Source organism: Mustela erminea, chromosome 10, assembly GCF_009829155.1.
Source record: "Mustela erminea isolate mMusErm1 chromosome 10, mMusErm1.Pri, whole genome shotgun sequence".
Classification (NCBI taxonomy): domain Eukaryota; kingdom Metazoa; phylum Chordata; class Mammalia; order Carnivora; family Mustelidae; genus Mustela; species Mustela erminea.
In genome coordinates this window covers 65,515,754-65,536,770 of record NC_045623.1, presented here as the reverse complement: position 1 = coordinate 65,536,770, position 21,017 = coordinate 65,515,754, and the positions used below count along the sequence as shown (strand labels likewise).

General features: G+C 44.2%; 1 long non-coding RNA gene across 1 annotated transcript; it reads left to right on the top strand.

Annotated features, from left to right (window-relative positions):
• Positions 1–5,601: 5,601 nt before the first annotated feature.
• LOC116567252 lies at positions 5,602–17,445 on the top strand. The gene is made up of 4 exons (XR_004276170.1): positions 5,602–5,640; positions 14,737–14,798; positions 15,416–16,865; positions 17,314–17,445. It is a non-coding gene; the product is annotated as an uncharacterized LOC116567252 (long non-coding RNA).
• The last annotated feature ends 3,572 nt before the right edge of the window (positions 17,446–21,017 follow it).

Sequence of the window (21,017 nt, the reverse complement as noted above, 5' to 3'; positions counted from 1 at the left end):
CAACATTCCTCTGGCTACTTGGAGTCTTTTCTGGTTCCATATAAATTTTAGGGTTATTTGTTCCATTTCTTTGAAAAAATTTATGGCATTTTGATACGGATTGCATTAAATGTGTACATTGCTTTAGGTGGCATAGACATTTTCACAATATTTGTTCTTCCAATCCATGAGCATGGAACATTTTTCCATTTCTTTTTTTTTTTTTTTTAAGATTTTATTTATTTATTTGACAGACAAAGATCACAAGTAGGCAGAGAGGCAGGCAGAGAGAGGGCAGGGGGAGAAGCAGACTCCCTGCTGAGCAGAGAGCCTGATGCGGGGCTCGATCCCAGGACCCTGGGACCATGACCCGAGCTGAAAGCAGAGACTTTAACCCACTCAGCCACCCAGGCGTCCTCATTTTTCCATTTCTTTGTGTCTTCCTCAAAATCTTTCATGAGTACTTTATAGTTTTCTGAGTACAGATTTTTTGCCTCTTTGGTGAGGTTTATTCCTAGGTATTTTCTGGTTTTTGGTGCAATTGTAAATGGGATTGACTCCTTAATTTTTCTTTCTTCAGTCTTGTTGTTGGTGTATAGAAATGCAATTTATTTCTCTGCATTGATTTTATATCCTGACACTTTACTGAATGCCTGTATACGTTCTAGCAGTTTTCAAGTGGAGTTTTTTGGGTTTTGCACATAAAGCATCACATCATATGCAAAGAGTGAGAGTTTGACTTCTTCTTTGCAGATTCAGATGCCTTTAATTTCTTTTTGTTGTTTGATTGCTGAGGCCAGGACTTCTAGTACTAAGGTGAATAGCAGTGGTGACAGTGGACATTCCTGCCATGTTCCCGACCTTAAGGGAAAAGGTCTCAGTTTTTCCCTGTTGAGAATGATATTCACTGTGCATTTTTCATAGATGGATTTGATGATATTGAGGTATGTACTCTCTATCCCTACACTGTGAAGAGTTTTGATCAAGAAAGGATGCTGTATTTTGTCAAATGCTTTTTCTGCATCTACTGAGAGTATCGTATGGTTCTTGTTCTTTCTTTTATTAATGTATTGTATCACACTGATTGATTTGTGGAAGTTGAACCAACCTTGCAGCCCAGGAATAAATCTCACTTGGTCATGGTGAATAATCCTTTTAATGTACTGTTGGATCCTATTAGCTAGTATTTTGGTGAGAATTTTTGCATCCATGTTCATCAAGGATATTGGTCTGTAATTCTCTTTTTTGATGGGGTCTTTGTCTGGTTTTTGGATCAAGGTAATGCTGGCCTCATAAAATGAGTTTGGAAGTTTTCCTTCTATTTCTATTTTTTGGAACAGTTTCGGGAGAATAGGTATTAATTCTTGTTTAAATGTTTGGTAGAATTCCCCTGGGAAGCTGTTTGGCCTTGGGCTCTTGTTTGTTGGGAGATTTTTGATGACTGTTTCAGTTTCCTTGCTGGTTATGGGTCTGTTCAAGTTTTCTATTTCTTCCTGGTTCAGTTTTGGTAGTTTATATGTCTCTAGGAATGCATTCATTTCTTCCAGATTGTCAAATTTGATGGTGTATAGTTGCTCATAAAATGTTTTTATTATTGTTTGTATTTCTTGGGGGTTGGTTGTGAACTCTCCTCTTTCATTCATGATTTTATTAATTTGGGTCTTTTCTCTTTTCTTTTTGGTAAGCTTGGCCAGGTGTTTATCAATCTTATTAATTCTTTCAAAGAACAAGCTCCTAGTTTTGTTGATTTGTTCTACTGTTCTTTTGGTTTCTATTTCATTGAATTCTGCTCTAATCTTTATTATTTCTCTTCTCCTGCTGAGTTTAGGCTTTCTTTGCTGTTCTTTCTCCAGCTCCTTTAGGTGTAGGGATAGGTTGTGTGTGTGAGACCTTTCTTGTTTTTTTTGAGAAAGGCTTGTATTGCTATATACTTTCCTCTCATGACCTCCTTTGCTGTGTCCCAGAGATTTTGAACAGCTGTGTTTTCATTTTCATTTGTTTCCATGAATTTTTAAAATTCCTCTTTAATTTCCTGGTTGACCTATTCATTCTTCAGTAGGATGTTCTTTAGCCTCCATGTATTTGAGTTCTTTCCAGCTTTCCTCTTGTGATTGAGTTCTAGTTTGAAAGCACTGTGGTCTGAAAATATGCAGGGAATTATCCCAATCTTTTGGTATCAGTTGAGACCTAATTTGTAACCCAGGATGTGATCCATTCTGGAGAATGTTCCATGTGCATTAGAGAAGAATGTGTATTCTGTTGTTTTGGGATGGAATGTTCTAAATATATTTGTGATGTCCATCTGGTCCAGTGTGTCATTTAAAGACTTGATTTCCTTGTTGATCTTTTGCTTGGATGATCTGTCCATTTCAGCGAGGGGAATGTTAAAGTCCCCTACTATTATTTTATTTTTGTCAATGTGTTTCTTTGATTTTGTTATTAATTGTTTTATATAGTTGGCTGCTCCCATGTTAGGGGCATAGATATTTAAAATTGTTAGATCTTCTTGTTGGACAGACCCTTTAAGTATGATATAGTGTCCTTCCTCATCTCTTATTATAGTCTTTGGCTTAAAATCTAATTTACCTGATATAAGGATTGCTACCCCAGCTTTCTTTTGATGTCTATTAGTGTGGTAAATTGTTTTCTACCCCCCATTTTAAATCTGGAGGTGTCTTTGGACCTAAAATGAGTTTCTTGTAGATAGCATATTGATGGGTCATGTTTTTTTTAATCCATTCTGATACCCTGTGTCTTTTGATTGGGGCATTTAGCCCATTTACATTCAGGGTAACTTTTGAAAGATAAGAATTTAATGCCATTATATTGCCTGTAAGGTGACTGTTACTGTATATTGTCTCTGTTCCTTTCTGGCTTCTTACTTTTAGGCTCTCTCTTTGCTTAGAGGACTGCTTTCAATATTTCCTCTAGGGTTCGCTTGGTGTTTGCAAGTTATTTTAGTTCTTGTTTGTCCTGGAAGCTTTTTTTTTTTTAATCTCTCCTTCTATTTTCAATGACAGCCTAGGTGGATATAGCATTCTTGGCTGCATATTTTTCTTGTTTAGTGCTCTGAATATATCATGCCAGTCCTTTCTGGTCTGCCAGGTCTCTATGGATAGGTCTGATGTCAGTCTAATATTTCTAACAATGTATGGTACAGACTTCTTGTCCCAATCTGCTTTCAGGATTCTCTCTTTGTCACTGAGATTTGTAAGTTTTACTATTAGATGATGGGGTGTGGACCTATTTTTATTGATTTTGAGGAGGATTCTCTGTGCCTCCTAGATTTGATGCTTGTTCCCTTCGCCAAACTAGAGAAATTCTCTGTTACAACTTGCTCCAATATACCTTCTACCCCTCTCTTTCTTCCTTCTTCTTCTGGGATCCCAATTATTCAAATATTGTTTCATCTTATGGCATCACTTATCTCTTGAATATTCCCCTAGTGGTCCAGTAGTTGTTTGTCAATCTTTGCTCAGCTTTTTTATTCTCCATCATTTGGTCTTCTATATCATTAATTCTCTCTTCTGCCACATTTATCCTAGCAGTAAGAGCCTTCATTTTTTATTGCACCTCATTAATAGCTTTTTAAATTTTCAACTTTGTTAGATTTTTGTTCTTTTATTTCTCCAGAAAGGGATTTTATTTCTCTAGATAGGGATTCTTCAGTATCTTCCATGGTTTTTTCAAGCCCAGCTAGGACCTTGATAATCATCATTCTGAACTCTAGTTCTGAAATATTACTAATGTCCATATTGATTAGGTCCGTAACCATTGGTACTGCCTCTTGTTCTTTTTTTTTTTTATGGTGAGTTTTTCAACCTTGTCATTTAATCCAGATAAGAATAGATGAATGAGAGAACAAAATGCTGAAAGGATAGCAATGACCCCAGAAAAATTTACACTAACCAAACCGAAAGAGACCCAAAACCAGGGGGGAAAGAAAGGGGAAAAAAGAAAAAAGAAAAAAAAAATATGTATTAGACTGGTAAATAGAACAGAGCTACACACTTGATTTTGGGTGTATTTGATTTGGGTCTGTTAGAAGAAACTACCTCCCAAAATTTTAAAGAAAGAAAATCTTATATATACAAAAATAAGGGTAAATGTGATGAAGGGATGGAATATGACTGTAAAGATGAAAATTTAAAAAGATTCTAAAAAAGGAATTGATAAGGTAAGAAGTTGCTTGGAAAAAAGAAAAAAAAAGGAGGAAAGAATATGATCAGGTTGGAGACTAGAACAAAGCCATGCACTAGATTTAGGGTATATTTTGATCTATTAGAAGAAGGTGTATCCCAAAATTTTATAAGAAAAAAGCCCTGTATATATACAAAAAATAAGGTTAAATACAATGAAGGGATAAAATTTGACTATAACAATAAAAATTAAAAAAGATTTTTAGGGACGCCCAGGTGGCTCAGTTGGTTAAGCAACTACCTTCAGCTCAGGTCATGATCCTGGAGTCCCAGGATCGAGTCTCGCTGAGCAGGGAGCCTGCTTTTCCCTCTGATCCTCTCTCCTCTCATGCTCTCTCTCTTACTCTCTCAAGTAAATAAATAAAATCTTAAAAAAAAAGATTAAAAAAATGTATTGATAAGATAAAAGTTAAAAGACGTTAAAATAGGAAAGAGGAAAAATTTAAAAAATAGAATAAGAAAACATAAAATTTAAAAACTTTAACTTTGAAAGACTAAAGGATCATGGGGAAAAAGCCATTGATTCTATGTGTTGCTTTCCCCTAGCTCTGGAGTTCCACAGTTCTCATTGATTAGTGAACTTGGTCTTGGCTGGATTTTCTTGCTGATCTTCCGGAGAAGGGACCTGTTGCAGTGACTCTCAAATGTCTTTACCTGAGGTGGAATTGCACTGCCCTTGCCAGGAGCTAGGCTAAGTAATCTGCTTGGGTTTGGCCTCGGGAGCTTTTGTTCCCTGAATGCTTTCCGTAAAACTCTGAACGACAGGAATGAAAATCACGGCCTCCCAATCTCCAGTGCTGGAGGAGCCAAGAGCTCTGGGCCACACTCCTCAGCATGCCCTCGGAGAAAAGCAGTCAATCCCTCCTGTCTCCTTGGTCTCTGGCCATGCTCCGAGCTCACCTGGCCTGTGACTGAGCATTTCCTTCTCTGGTGCATGGACTTGTTTGGGGTCTCCAAACCCAGCAGATTTCTGCAGTGTGTTCCCATGTTGTCCCTCCTGGGGGAGGAAGGTGGGTCTCCCCAGATCTGCCACTTGTGGGGTCCTTGCTTGAAGACCAGTAGCCCAACTGTGACTCAGATCATGGTTTAAGGGAATCCTGAAATGAGAACCCACTCTTTGGCTCTGTCTCTGCAGCTGGCTTCCCTGCTCTGATACCTGGGAGCGCTGCCACACTCAGATACCCCCAATCCTTCTGTGACCCCGTGGGACCTGAGACCACACTGTCCCTGTGAGGGCTCCACCCTCACTTAGCCTCTGGAAGAATGTCCCTCAGTGGAGCAGACTTCTTTAAAGTTCTGATTTTGTGCTTTGTTGCTCTACTGCCAGGAGCTGGCCCCTCCCCCCATGGTCTATCTCCCCGTTGCTTCAGATTCACTTCTCTGCACATCCTACCTTCAGGAAGTGGTCACTTTCAGTTCCTAGAATTGCTGCTCGTCTTCTCTTCAATCTCCTCTTGAGTTTGTAGGTATTTGGGATTGTTTGATAACTATCTAGCTAAACTCCTGGGACCTGATAATATTTAGGTCTCCTACTCCTCTGCCATCTTTCTCCTCCTCTCCTGTCCAATCTTTCCATCCAGGAACTCTCTATGCCTCTCATTTTTATCTTCTTTGATTTCTTTCATCATCATTTTGTAATTTTTAGCATACCAGTCTTCTACACGTTTTGCTAGATTTACACTGAGTTATTAGCTTTTTGAGTAATTGTAAGTGGTATTTTATTTTTAATTTGTTAGCTTATACAAATATAATTGATTTTAGTATGATTATCTTGTATCTTACAATCTTTCTGAACTTAGTTATTCTAGGAGTTAAAGGTTTTTTTTTGAGGACTTTGGGGATTTTCTGCATAGCCAATTATGTCATCTGAGAATAGAGACAGTTTTACTTCTTCTATGTCTATATACCTTTTATTTCCTTTTCTGGTATTATTATTGGACAGGCTAAAAGGTCCAGGAAGATGTTGAGTAAGAAAGGTTAGAACTTATATCTTTGCCTTGATTCTGATCTCATGTATAATGTTGGCAGTCTGTTTTTGGTATGATCTCTGGCAAGTTGAGAAGTTTGCTTTTATTTTTATTTTTTCTCAGAGTTCTATCATGAGTGAGTGTCAAATTGTATCAAAAGATTTTTCCCCATTGATTGATATGGTCATGGGATTTTTCTTCTTTATCCTAACACAGTAGACTTTTGAATATTGAATCATTCTTGCATCCCTGGAATAAATCGTACTTGGTCATGGTATATAATTCTTTTTTATACGTACTGAATTATATTTGCTATTTTGTTAAGGATTTTACATCTAAATTCATAAATGGTTTTGACCTGTGGTTTTCTTTCTTTCTTTCTTTCTTTTTTTTTTTTTGGTAGTGGCTTTGTCTGGTTTTGGTATCAGGGTAATATAATCTTCATAAAATGAACTGAGAGGTATGCCCTCCTTGTCTATTTTCTGGAAGGGATTATGAAAAGCTAGTGTTAATTCTTCCTTAAGCATTTGGCAGAATTGTCCAATAAAAACATCTGGGGCTAGATACTTGCTTTTTAAGAGTTTCAATGAATTCAGTCTCATTAATAGAAAATATAAAGGAAGTAAAAAAATTGGTGGTTGTCAAAGATGTGAGGGAGAGAAAGGGAGGGAAGAATAAGGAGGAGTATGTGGGATTTTAGTGCAGTGGAACTATTCCATAGGAAATCATGTAATAGTTCGTGAACATATGCCATTATACCTTTGCCAAAATTCATAGAATGTACAACACAAAAAAGTGACTTCTAAGGTAAACCACTGACCTTGGGTGATAATCATGTGTCTGTGTGTAGGTGCAGCATCGAAACAAATGTACCACTCTGGTGGGAGATGTTGAGGAGGGTGGTGGGGTAGGCTGTGTGTGGCAGGAGCATGTGAGAGTTTTGTACATTCTGCTCAGTTTTTCTGTGAATGTAACCTTGCTCTAAAAAACAGACCAGTCATTAAAACCCCCCTGAATCTGTGTGTTTACAAAATGGGTGCTCTATACACCATTGTCCCCATCGCTGGTGTTCAGCTGGGGACTCCCAATGTGTCTGTATTCGGCTGCCCACACGTAGACTCTTCGGGACTTCATTCTGCAAGCAGCTGGCCATTTCCCCTAAGCTAAGGACTGCCCTCCACTCACCCATTTGATCTGCTATCCCTGTCCCTCAAGTTTAGTAGGTCTTGAACCCAGGCCTCCTTCAGGCTTGAATGACATCCTAAGTCCCATTATGTCCTCTGTATAAAAAGGGGAACACCTGAGATTAGATGTGAGGTACCCAGGTGCTGCTTGGTGCAAGGTAGGATTTCTTTCCTTTCCTTCTTCCTCTCTCCATCCCTTTGCTCAGTGTGGTGTCTCACTCTGGAAAGGCAGCTCTTGCAGAGTAAGGAGGAAGGAGCCTGGGTGAAAGAGAGGGAGGAATGGCGACCCTTTGGGACCCGCACAGGGAGGCCGGCCAGCACCCTTTCCCACGATGGACGTACATCTCAAGATTGGTTTGTTTCCTGGGTCCCCCAAGGGTGGGGGTGGGATCAGGGAGCACATGGGGTTATGGGGGAAGGATGTTGTTTTTCAACAGACAAGAGTGACTCCATTTCCGATTCTCACAGGCGACCTGAATGCCCATCACATCAGGCAGGGAGAGCTGCCCAGATCCGACACTACCCCCTTGTAGAAGTGGCTGGCAGGCCCTGAGGGGTGAGAGGGGATGCCTGCGGGTTGGTGGAGGCTGAATGAATTTAGTGCCTGTGAATGAGGCGGGATTGGCAGCCCTTGAGACAAACTCCCTCCTTGTTCCTGAGCTGTACCTCCCAGACGAGGGCAGTGCCAACTTTCTTCGCTCCATCCTGCCCACATTCTTTGGCCCAAATCAGCTGTGAGGAGAGGCACAGAGGCTCCCATGTTTAAGGCCCTAAAAAGAATCCGTTAATTTGTGCCTCAGAGACCCACAAGCAGCCGGCGGCCTGCATGGCCGAGTCACTGAGCGGACAGGGGCCAAGACAGCCGTCCCCAAACATTTCTGACTGGAGCCTCCAGGGTGAAATCCATTTTGCTTCATGACCCACAGACACACACAAACACACGGATGCTCATGGACCTTCCCACCCAGACTTTAGACATATGAAAAAGGAAATAAAATAGAAGAGTGCAGTAAAGGTGAATGTTGTTCTGTGAAACTTGTCCCTGTGTGCGCACGTGTATATGTTCGGTTGTGACATAAATTGTATTTCTGATTGCGGATTCTGTTAAGAAAAGATTGAGAGACACTTGTTTAGATCACCTTTTCTCCAACTATAAGTTACATCGCCAGCTTGGAGAGTGACATCTTAGAGACCCTGAAAATTCCTGCAGTAAAGAAATTTGCTGGACTTGACTAATCAAGTGTGTGGCCTTGTCTCCTTGTCTCCCTCCTTTCCCCAAAGGCTTATACTACTATCTCCTGGAACTAATATTTCGTGGAACATAGGCCTGGAATGGATTTGAAAAGCCCTCTAAGATTTCCTTAGTGACAGGGTAAGAGGGGTTCTGCCCTAACAAACAGAGCTGCTAAGTCTGTCAAATGGGTGATTGCCAAATAAGGTTTTGTTTGGAAAAAAAAAAATCCTCTGGCTAAAAATGCTTAATAGCTACATGTCTAGTCCAACTCTCTCATGTTAGGATTGGGGAAACTGAGGCCCAAAGAAGGAAGGTGACTGGCCCAAGCTCACCAGTGAGGTGATGGCGAGGCCATGTTAGACCTAGGACTCTGTTTCGCTGAGTTTTTTTTTTTTTTTTTTTTTTGGAGACAGAGAGAGAGGGAGTTTGCAAGTGAGTGGGGATGGGGAAGGCAGAGGGAAAGAGAGACTCTTTTATTTTTTTTTTTTTAAAGATTTTATCTATTTATTTGACAGAGATCACAAGTAGGGAGGGAGGGGGGCCAAGCAGGCTCCCCGCTGAGCAGAGAGCCTGACATGGGGCTCGATCCCAGGACCCTGAGATCATGACCTGAGCCGAAGGCGGAGGCTTTAACTCGCTGAGCCACCCAGGCACCCTGAAAGGGAGAATCTTAAACAGGGTTCACATTCAGTACAGAGCCCGGTGTGAGGCTTGATCTCAAGACCCTGAGATCATGACCTGAGCTGAAATCAAGAGCTGGATGCTTAACTGACTGAGACACTGTTTTGTTGAGTTCCTACCCTGACTCCACCTCTAGGGGCAGGTAAATACCCCGGTACAGGGGTGGGAGGACAGGAGGTCTGAGGTCGGGGGTGGGGGCGGACATCAGGGGGCCTGGCCTTGTCCCTCTTTCCCTGCTCTTTTGCTGACCTTTCGAGAATGCTTCCCCTTCTCTGTATTTGAGCTGTCTCATTGTTCCATGAGATAACATGTGGGACTTCTTTGAAAAGACAGATATTGTATAATAAATATAAGGAACTTACTTTTTCTAAGCCTCAGAAAGGAGATTCTATAGTTCTAACCAGGAAGTTTGCAACCCTAGGGTACTGTACTTAATGACAACCTTTTCCTGTTGTCCAATTCTAAGAAAATTTGCTCATTACTATGTTAAAAGAAAAAAAACAAGGGTGTTTAGAAATTCTTCTTCTGACCAACTAAAACTATACTGTTTTCCCAGAGGTGACTGCCTAGATTGTATTCAACTTAGCGAAGAATGTCTATTCCTTCTCCATAGGGGTTTAAGGTGAAGTTCTTTTTCATCTGATAGGGTTCTCCATACAGCACTGCATGTTCAGTTTCTGTCTGGCAGACATGTGTTGGAACGGTGTGTGATTGCGTATACTTGCTGATCCTCTGTCCCTTGCCACCCTGCTCCTTGTCCCTGGCAACTGACCTTGAGGGACTCTCAATGGCTCCCCTGCCTTTGGCTGCTGGTTGACTTCAGCGCAGTGGAAGCCGGTGGGAGCTCAGAGGGTGGAGGAAAGTGGGTCTGGGGTATTTTTTCCCTGGGTTGTCTCCTTGTACTGCTACTTTGTGGGGCACATTAACCACTCCCTTCTCTGGCTTTGGCCCATGGTAAATGTCCCATAGGCTGCTCCACTGTTCCTTGTGGCTTCTCAACGTCCTGATAATACTTCTGTAATTCCTTTATTAACTCTCTCCAAGTTACCCCGTTTGAGTGAGCTGGTTTCTGCGGGGATCCCGACTTACACACTGTTTCATATACACCTCTCATTATATTTCCTATTTTCTTGACTTTTTCTGCTTAGTGTCACAAAGCCTGGGAAAGTCTAGGAGACTCAAATGTTTCTGTCTTTTGTATCCTGTGTGGTGAGAGGCAGCAATGAGCGGGACTTCTCACCCTGGGGTGCTGGAAAAATCACTGATGCCTAAGTCTCACCCAGAGATTCTGATCACTGCTGGGTCTGCAAGGAAAACCGAGGGTTTTATTAACCAGGAGCTCTATGCAGGACCCACTGGCATAAAGAAGAAGTCTGGATCTGCAATGTGTGTATGTGTGTGTGTGTGTTGACCCTTGGCTCTCCAATGCTGGAACTTTTATACTGCTTTCCCTAATGCCCGTCTCCGGCTGATGGCAGGGTGAGACCTTTAGTTCAGACCACACTCACCACTGCCCTCTTGTGGACATGGGCACAGCTGTGTTGGAGGCTGAAGTGTCCCTTCCCGGCCCCTGTGGCACGTTCTCGCCACCTACTGTCGGGACGGAATAGAGCTTCAAGAGGCAGTTCAGTCAAGAGTAGGAAAAGGCCACCCTTAACCATTCCCAGAAGACAGCCATCTCCTTCTCTCTTTACAGCCTTTAGTAAAGAAAGAGCTCCTCCTAGTTCGTGTGTTCTTATTTTAAGAGTTTGTTAGTTTGTTTAGAATTAGCTCTGCCTGAGGAGGGGTGGGGGGGATTAACTGCTTTGCAGAAAGGCCGAGCGTTTAAGAAAAAGTGTAAAGGACTTGGGAGGCAGAGCCAGCAGAGCAGAGTGATGGAGGCTGAGGGACAAGGGAGCACTTTGCTGTGTCCAGCCGAGCTGCTGAGAAGGCCCAAGCCGCCCTCCTCCCCGGAGCCCTGAGCCCGGGTCCCAGACCTCATCTAACTTGCCACCATCTGGAAATCCCTTCCTCTGGCCAGAGCCTCCTTTTGCCCCATCTCCCGAGCTTTTCAGTTTATACCTCGGCACACACTCCTGGCCCGTTTTCTGCCACCCAGTCTGTCCCTCTGTCCCCTTCCACCCCACAGACACCCCTTCAGAAGAGAGCTGGCAGCAATCTGGAGCTGTTTTTCATCAAACGATGCATGCAATATATTGTGCGTTCATTACTAGAATATTTTATATCATCGTGGTTAGGGGTGATGTAAGAGGAAACGTACTGTGCATTAATGATTAGTGTATTTTGTATTAAACAACTTTAATTCATTTCTTTAGGGAAGATCTAAGAAAAAAAAGGATACATGGGTTCCTAAAAAGACCATTTAAGTTCGCGTTCAACAGATTATTGTGCTGTATTTGGAGAACTTTCAGCAGTGATTTGGGGTGACCCTTGCTCCCCGTGTGCTGTCACGATGTGGGTTAATGGGAGTCCTGCTCACTCATTCAGGTGTGCTTTTTTGAGCACCTACTCTGTGCCAGGCCCTGTTCCAGGTTCCCGGGAGGCAGCAAGGAACAAAACCATTTCTTTTCTCAGTTTCTGATGGTGGATGAATGTATGTATATTTGCTTCAACCGTCTCTTCTCAGCATTGGGACCTGGGAAGAATCCCTCAAACTCCTTTCTCCCCCACCATCTCCAACATGTGATCTTTTGGGGGAACACTTTGCTCCTTAATCGGCAACTTCCAGTGACAGAGTTCAATGAACCGTTCACAAGCTAGTAATTTTTCTAGAAGCCGAAATCTCAAAAGGAAAAGGAGGAAGGGGTTGGGAGAGCATGGTGACCCACAGCTTTGGCCATCCCGCTACAGAGCGGTCGGTACAAGTTCTGGTTTTGCCACATATCTGCCTGGCTTTGGGGAGTTCAAACCTTTCTGAGGCCCATTCTCTGACAGCTTCCAGTCCTACCAACCACAGAATAAGAAAAGTGATAATAATCACCTAAGTGGCCTGGAGTCATCATTAGGTGAGATCATGTGTAAGTGTGTGTGTGTGTGTGTGTGTGTGTGTGTGTATACATATGTAGTGTTTAGTATAGTGAGTGTCTGGACCGAGACTTGGTATGGTAGCTGCTATTACTAAGTGTAATTTAATATTTCTTCCTCCTGACTAGACTTATTGAAAGATGATTGACAAGTAAAATTTGCATATATTTAAGGTATGCAACATGATGTTTTGGTATATGTATATATGGCAAAATGATCACTGCCATTAAGCTAATAAACACATCCATAACCTCGCATAGTTCTCAGTGTGTGTGTGTGTGTGTGTGTGTGTGTGTGTGTGTTTGTGTATTAAGAACACTTGGGATCTACTCTCTTGGCAGATTCTAAGTACCGAATTCAGACTTGTTAGCTGTGGTCACTGTGCATGAGGTCTCCAGAATTTATTCATCTTATAACTAAAAGTTTGTACTCTCTGGTCTGCATCTTCCTATTTTTCCCAGCCCTCAGCCCCTGGTAACTACCACCCTACTCTTTGCGGCTATGAGTGTGACTATTTTGGATTCCACATGTAAGTGAGATGCAGTATTTGTTAGTGTTTCTTAACTTTCACATATTGTGGGGACTACTAGATTAATGGTCCTGGAGTCAGAGAACATGTTCCACATAGGTTGACAAGTGCTGAGATCAGGGAAATACGGGTTGTTACTGGTAGATATAGCAGGGCACCTGCCAGTCTAGGAGGAGGAGTGACTTATAAGCATAAAATTGAAGGATGAGTAGGAAACTGGTAGACAGATGTATAAGTACACATATGTGTGTGCTGGAAATAGTGGCAGAAGGACCTCAGTCTTACAGGGGAGACCCTTACCCGGACAGAAACAGGTTCAATGTAATATAGTACCAGTCATGACAGAGGAAAGTCTTGAAGCTTTGGGATCATGGCAAAGTTTCATGGTTTTGCTCATGAAGTTATGGATATGCAAAACCAGTTATGATCAAGCTCATTGTTGTCAGCCCTGGGTTTGAATACTCTTGCCTCTGAATATTTTTATTTCCAGCTAGATACTAAAATTCTTGAAGCCTCACTTCCCTCATCTATATAATGGGGATAAAAAAGTCTCTGCCTGGCAGGATCAACGCGAAGCTACCTGAGAGGCAGCAGATACAATCAAGCAATTAGCAAAAGGCAGGCGTCAGGGCTCTGGGAATGGGAGTAGTTTAATCCCTGGGTGTGCGTTCCTACAATGTCCCCTGGGGTGGCTGGCCCTCAGAGAAACTCTGAGGTCATGCTGTCACCGCAGAATACCTGGGAGGCAGTGGTGGAGAAGACAGGAATAGCTAGGAACCCCGACCAGAAGGAGCGGGGAGCCTAGCATGTCATGGCAGAGACAGAGCCAGCAAGCTGGTGTGTGCCAAAAAGCTGCGTGCACAGAGTATCTGGCCGGGAAGATGTGGCTCTTCCTCCCAGTTCTTCATAGGCTCATGCAGCGAGCTTGGCCCTCCCGGGTCTCAGCTCCCTTCAATGAAAACGGCAGAGGTAGTTTGCCTGTCAGATTGGATCCCCCTGCTTCCCCCCGTGGAAACCTGATTGAGAAGAATACGGAAGCGTGTCCGGATTCAGATCCATCAGTGATTTCTGCCACAGGTGGCAGGGCACTGTGGCATGTGGGTCATGTATTTTCTATCCCCAGAATGTGCTAGGAACCCCCAGCACTTGCTGTTTGCTGATTTTGTTCTGGACACCATACTAAATGTTTTCTGTGGATTCTATCATGTAACGCTCTTCATACCCTATAAGGCAGGGACTTGGAACACAGCTGCGGAGTCTGGCACAGAGAGGTTAGGTAACTCGCCTTACAGCACACAGTTATTAGCTGTGGCGGGTCTCTCCCAGGTCTCATAGTCTATCTAGACTGGAAGCTCTTTGAGAGGAAGACCTTTATTGTATTGATTGTATCGATACAATATTGTATCGATTTTATTGTATCGATTTTTGATCCTCGGGGCCTCGCTGGCTTTCAGATGGTATTCACTGCTCCACTGAACTCAGGGGTTCTAGCTTCACACAATCACTTGGAGATGTTTACAACTTTTCTCCCATCTGAGCCCAACCTCGTATCACTTGCTTCTGATCTCTGAGGCTGGGGCTGGGCATCTGTGCCTGGCAGCTTTGAGGAGCAACCAGGCTGAGAACCGTCAGGCGAAATAAAATTCTTTGTCAAAGAATGTGCCCAAGGAAGCCCTTCTTGTTTCTTCCTGCCTCCTGGCACTTGGGGGTGCTGTTGGATAGTCTAAAAGATATTTTCTTCCACCCAGGAAGGGCATTTTTCTTTTGGTTTCCAAATTTGTTTCGTCTATCTCTTCTTCTCCCGGGCTGGGTGGAAAGCTTGCCAAGGTGGACAGTGGCCTGAGCCAGCCTCTCGGTCGTTCTCTTGAAGGTTGACTGCTGTTGTTTAAGTGGGCAGATGTATAAAGTTTCTGAAGTCTGCAGTTCATCTTGTTTTCAGCCTTCCTTCAGGAGCAGATAGCCCATGTTCAGGAAGAAGCGGTTTACAAGGAATCAAGTGAGGTATGACAAACCAGATAAGACCTCCTCCCACCCTGAACTCATCATGTCCTAAGTCCCAATCCCCAGAACCCGAGGCTGTGTTACCCTACATTGCAAAGGGAGATTTGCAAATGTGATTAAGTTAACCATCTGGAAATGGGGAGGTTATCCTGGTGGACCGACCCCCTGTATTCACACAAGCGACTTTAAAAGCCAGAAGAGGGAGCTGAAGTTTAGATCAGAAAGGGAGAGGTGAGGTTGGGAGCAAAGGCCAGAGGCAGGGGGAGACTTGAAAACACGGGGCTGCTGACTCTGGAGATGGAGGAGGGGCCACAAGTCACGGGGCCAAGGGCAGCCTGTAGAGGCTGGAAAAGGGTTTTCCTCTAGAGCTCCCAAAAGGAATTCAGCCCTGCTGACACCTTGACTTTGGTCTCCTAAAACCCATTTTGGACTTCAGACCTCCAGATCTGTGAGATAGTAAATTCCTGGTGTTAACCACGAAGTTCCTAGCAATTTGTTACAGTAGCACTTTGAAACTAACACGTGAAGAATACCTGAAATGCTCCCAGTGGGAGATACCATTGCTTGTCTACCTAATGGCCATTTCTAACAACCCTTATTCCTTGCCTTTTTCCCAGGTACTAATACTCCTAACCTCCTTTGTACACAGAGATGAGCATGAGACCCAATGAGTTATAAGGAAAAGATTCTCTCTTTCTGATAAAAGGAGATAAGTATTCAATAAGAACTGTGTCTTACTGGCTCGGCCACCCCCTCAATTGTTTACTTTGGAAACACACTGCGAGAGTGTGATGTCTAGAGCTGTAGCAGTCACCTTGGGACCATGAGGTGAGAGTCCACGGATCATACCCTGAAGTGTCCTCAGGATTTGAAACCACTGTCATGTCAGTCCCATGGTTACACTTCACCTTCCCAAGTATGTCTTTAATTACTCTCTCAGCAGCCAACAATTTCTTGCAGAGAATCATATAAGAATCAATAAATGTTTACTGAATGCCCTAGGCTCTGGGCTGGGACAAAGGCATGGAAGAAGCAGGCCTGTTCTGGAGGACTTTGCAGATTTCCTTCAGTTTCACATGCCAGAAACCCAGCTTCACAGTGGCGAGGATGGGAAAATGAGGCAGGAAATAAACCTGAGGACCTAGCATGGTGCTTAAGAAATGTCAGTCCTCTCATTGAGGACTTCAGTTCAGGAAACTCTTTTACACGTTTGTCATCTCCATTTTCACCTTCGCAAAGACCTTGAAGAGAAGTATAAAATTCTTACTCTCAATGTGAAGATAAGGATACAGAGCCAGATTTTGTGTGTCTTCCTCAGCGGCACTGAAAGCCCATGGCAACGAGGTGCCTTGGTCCCACATTTCCTGATTTCCACTTTGGTGTCTTTTTTCCCCCCTTATAGATCACACAATGTCAAGATTAGTAAAAATCCTTAGAAATTATCTAGCTTAAGGATGACAAGCAGGTTTTACTTTCTTATGTGCTGGCTTTGGCCTCCTGGTAACCACGGCCCGAGCCCTGGATTGTGTTCTACCTACTGGGGAAGGGTGCTGTGATCCATTAGTAATGTCTGCATGGGCTTTGGTGAGTTAGCGTGTGGGGCACTTGCTATTCTTCATCTAATCCAACCTCTCATTTAAACAACAAACAAACAAACCTCAGAGATGGGAACTGACTTACTCAAGGTTACCCAATGAGCTAGGGGCAGGACTGGGTCTAGTGATTTTTCTCATTGACAGTCCAGTTGCCAAGCCTTGATAATAAGACTTCACTGTTTTCTTCCCACAGCAGGATTTCCATTGTTTAGGTAGCCTAGACTATTAGAGGCCATAGGCTCTAACCCCAGCTGTGATGCTGTGTAGAATTCAACAAGTTGACTCATCTTTTTGTGCTTACAGATAAATCTGCTTCCTCTCAACATCTTCCCCTATCTTGAAGAAACTGCAAAGTTTGTGCATTACCAAAGCTTGTGCATTAGACATTGCCTAAGAAATGTCAGTCAAGAAGGTTAAAATGAAAGAAACACGGCTTAGAATATGTAGAGAACTTGACAGACAACTGGAGTTGGTAAGTGAGGCTCTCAGTGTGTTTTTCAGGGCTGTAAGCTCAAGAGAAAAGACAAAGGCTAGATTTTATCTTTGTAAGAAATAAAACCAAAGAAGCAATCCTTCTCTTTATAGGGCTACAGAACCCTGGCTTAACTGTTTTACACGTGACTGGGCATTCCAAAGAATCTCATTTCCCATGGGCATAAGGGCATTTGGCCCTTCATAGGTGAGGAGTTTGCCTCCTGGTTTTCATGTAATCATAAGCCCTGGGCCCTTGGGGTTTGGAAGGAGAGCAGTAGCCCCAGCTGATGTGGGGAGCTCTGGCTGCCTCTTCAGGTCCACCATAGGGTCCTTTGGTGCTGGGATGTATGAGTGGTTGGTAAACCATGAAGCATCTTCAGAGGAGAAGTAGAACCTTCATTGAACAACAACATACATTGAACATAAACTATTTCTTCACTTTTCAGAAAGGGGCCTGGGGAAGAACAGGGAGCCCATGGAAATCCTGCTTGTCAGTGATGGTGAACTGGCGTGGCTTGGATATTTGAATCGGCACACCGGGGTTTCCAGCAGAAACATTATAGACCGTAAATGCAGAACTAGGTCACAAAAAATAAGTTTTTGTGGTTAATATTAGTATTGCCCTACAAGTTTATTTATTTATTTTTTTAACACTCTGTGGCAATTCAGAATTATGTAGTCCATCCATATATATCATCATGCTGGCTTTCCACGGCAAGTGGAAGGGGTTGGTCTCCTTATTTTAGAGAAGAAGGATGGAGTCCAGAGAGGCTGAGTGACTGGGGAAGGTCAGGTGGCAAATCATCGGAGAGGCTCGGATTTGAACTTGGCTTTTTAGGTGCTGAACCTAGCAGTATTTCTTGTGTCACGGTGGTGACATTTTTAGGCTGACTAGTTCCCTGGAGTCCTCATGGAGGAGTGGAGGTCAAGGCCAGGGGAGAGGCTTGTGTGTTTAGAACAGCTGCAGATGTTGAACTTGGCTTGTATCGATGGAGGCCTGGGCAGGCAGGGTTCTGGAAGCAAAGGACATGGCACAACCAGGAGTTGGTTTGCTATCAGCTATTTACTGAGTTTTGTTTGTTTGTTTTCGGGGCGGTGGTCAGGCAATATGTTGAGGGCTTTACGTACATAACCTCATTGAATTTGTGGCAAACACTATTTATCTGGGTGGTGAAGCCTGAGTCAGGGAGGCTGAACACCTTGGCCAAAGACACATGGCTCAGGGAGGGATGGAGCCTGGGTGAGAAGGCTCTGAATGAGGCCTGTGCATCTGACCATCCCATGAGGCCAGAATTGTGAGCCTGCAAGCGAGGCCTAGAGTGGGGAAATGCACGTGTAGAAATTGGCTGGGACCAGTTGGGGAGGTCCTGAGAAGCTGGCTGAAAGAGCTCTGGACATCGTCTTCGGGGCCACAGGAAAAGAAAAGCAGAAGTCTGCCCCTCCTTTCCGAGTAAAATGGGCCTGCACACGCGAACAGCCTCTGTGCCTGCTTCCATGGGCTCTCATGCTGCCTGACCCCATCCGAAGAGGATATCACCGTTCCTGCTACCCTCTTCCAATTTCTTTTAAAAATAAAATAAAAATTATTTAAGAGCCTCTTTTGGCCTCGTAAATTCTGGAGCCATTTTTGCCGAGAGTCTGTCTGGCAAGGGTCCTTTGAGGAGGAAGAGAGACAGCGTTTGGCTCGGCCAGCCCTCCACTCGCCCTGGCCAGCAGCCTCTGTGAGGCTACTCTCTGGGGAACGGCGCTCTCTGGCACCCTCAACTGACTTCCTATGCCCCTAAATAAACCTTGTGGATTTAAATGCTCCCATGGGCCTCTCTGGAGAGAAGCATGTTCCTCAAACAAAAACTCAGATGACGTTCATGTATCTCCAGCTCATCGGTCACACTGCCGAGGGACTGACTTCCCCACGCCTTCCCAGGCTGTCATCCCTGATGCCATGGGCCCAGCCGGACTCCTTGCTGGCGGCACACGTCAGACCAGAAGTGGCCACGGGGGACCTGGGAGCTTGCCTTGACCTTTAGTTGAGGAGGGACGTGCGTGCTGTGACGGGTCCAGTGGAATTGGCCGAGACTGTCTTTCCCTGGGGTCATGGCTTTGTAACCATGGCCCTCCTCCCCTATCCCATAGGGTAGAGCATATCTGTAAACATCTTTATAAGGACCAAATGCATTCCTGAGCTGGAGCAACTCCAGGAAACCCATGTTCTTATAACTTTATAGATCCAGAGCACTGAGCTGCAGAGGGGTGGTCTTCTGGACCATCTCTGGGTACGAGCCTTCTTCTTCCCTGCAAATGGGGGATCAGGTGAAACTGGATTTTAAAGACTGTCAAGTTAGGCAGGACAGGGAGGGATCTTTAGGGACAGCCTGGGGTGGGCTATTGAGCAGAGGGGCCGTATGCTCTGTCCTCTCCCATTTGTCCTCCCAGACCCATTCTCTTCTCTCCTTCGCCTTGGGCTCTGGGAAGGGGACCTCAAAGATGGCGTCTTTGGGTTCCATGCCTTTTGGCTTCTGGTTGGATTCAGTTGATGGTTGGTACCGGCCGGAGATGGGGGTGGCTGGAGGGGACATGACAGGGTTCTCTCCCAGCCAGGAGACTATGGCTAAGTTCCAGGGAGCCAGGCTGCTCTGGACCCCAGGGCACGGCACGACTCCAGGTCAGTCTCCTTGCGCTCAGCTCACATCTTTACGAAGAGTCCCTTTATTCTCTCCCGACCTCCGCCCCAGATGTGGCCTACTACCCGTGTCTGTCGGCAGCTCATACAATTCACTGTGCGACTGACTCGAAAAGGTTGTCACACAACATTTAAGAGAGGATTGAGGGTAAACGTCTGCTCTTGATCAGCAGGCTGAGTAAGGACAGGCTGTGGCTCTCCTGGCCCTAACTGGTGGATTTGAATCATCTCCCCTGATAGCCCCTCTCTCTTCCAGTTCCTGCCCTGTCAAGAAATTTTCCACATGGTAAAATTTCCAGATAGTGAAAGGTCCACTTTAAGTGCTCCAAATCTGGAGAGAGCAGCTCAGGGGGCAAGTTGAATTTCTTCCAGGGCCAGTGGTGCCTGCTTTGTGCCTTGTGGCCTGTGGGGCCTCGGAGGTGCTGGTGATGGTTTCTGGCATCCCGCAGGGGCGGCTGCTGTCCCTTCTTCGTGTTGTTCCTGCCGGCCACAAAGTCCTGGTTGGCAAGAAGACATAAGTTAGAGCCCATTCTATTCTGTACAAGTGGTAATGTTTGTGGATAACTTTGTGAAGTTCATGTGACGATTATCATGGCAAACCCAAGCTGGGAATGAGAAAATCCATGAGAAATTCTGGGTCTGATGCAGCTCTGATTTCCTGATGTGCTCCGATTTCCAGATCAGATTGGCATTTTCTCCATTTCTTTAGGAGAGCAGACAATTCCAGAGCTCTGTGCTCTGATCAGAATCCATCATTTGTATCTGGTAGATTGCTTAAAAAAAAAAAAAAAAAAAAAAAAAGGTCCCCATTGGATGATGTCTCCTAGGTCCACATCCCTTCGTGATGTGACCTTACTGCTCCTCGCAACAGGGACTGGGGTCCATTTTTCTACCCTCTAGGGTAGAATCTAGATTGGACCGTGACTTGCTTTGGCCTGTAAAATGCAGCAAAACTGACATTCTGAAATTTAAGAAGCCTTTTAAGAAAGCTTTTGCTCTCACTTGGAGGGAAACATACTTGTTGTGTAAAGAAGCCCAGAATATCCATATAGACAGGCCACAAGGAAGGGGGGGGAAAAAGATACTATGTGGAGCAGAAGGGAGAGGTCCCCAGGGAGCACTGCCAGAGTTTCTGATCCTCAGGATTGGGAGCAGGTAAAATGATTGCTGTTTCATGCCGCTAAGGGTTGAGGCAGTTTGTTATGCAGCAATAGAAAATTGATACGTTCTCATCTTCACTCGCATTTGACACACAGGTGGTGGTGTTGGAACCCATGAATTCACAAGTACTAAACAAATGTTTCAATAAATGTTTGGTGCATTGTCATGCATTGGAAAGAGTCCACTCTTGGATCTGGGTTTGGATCCTGGCCCCGTGGGTGATCTTTCCGAACACGAGTTTCCAAACGGGTGAAACAAATGTAGAGCATCATGAATATTCAAGGAGACAGTAAATGTAAAGCATATAGG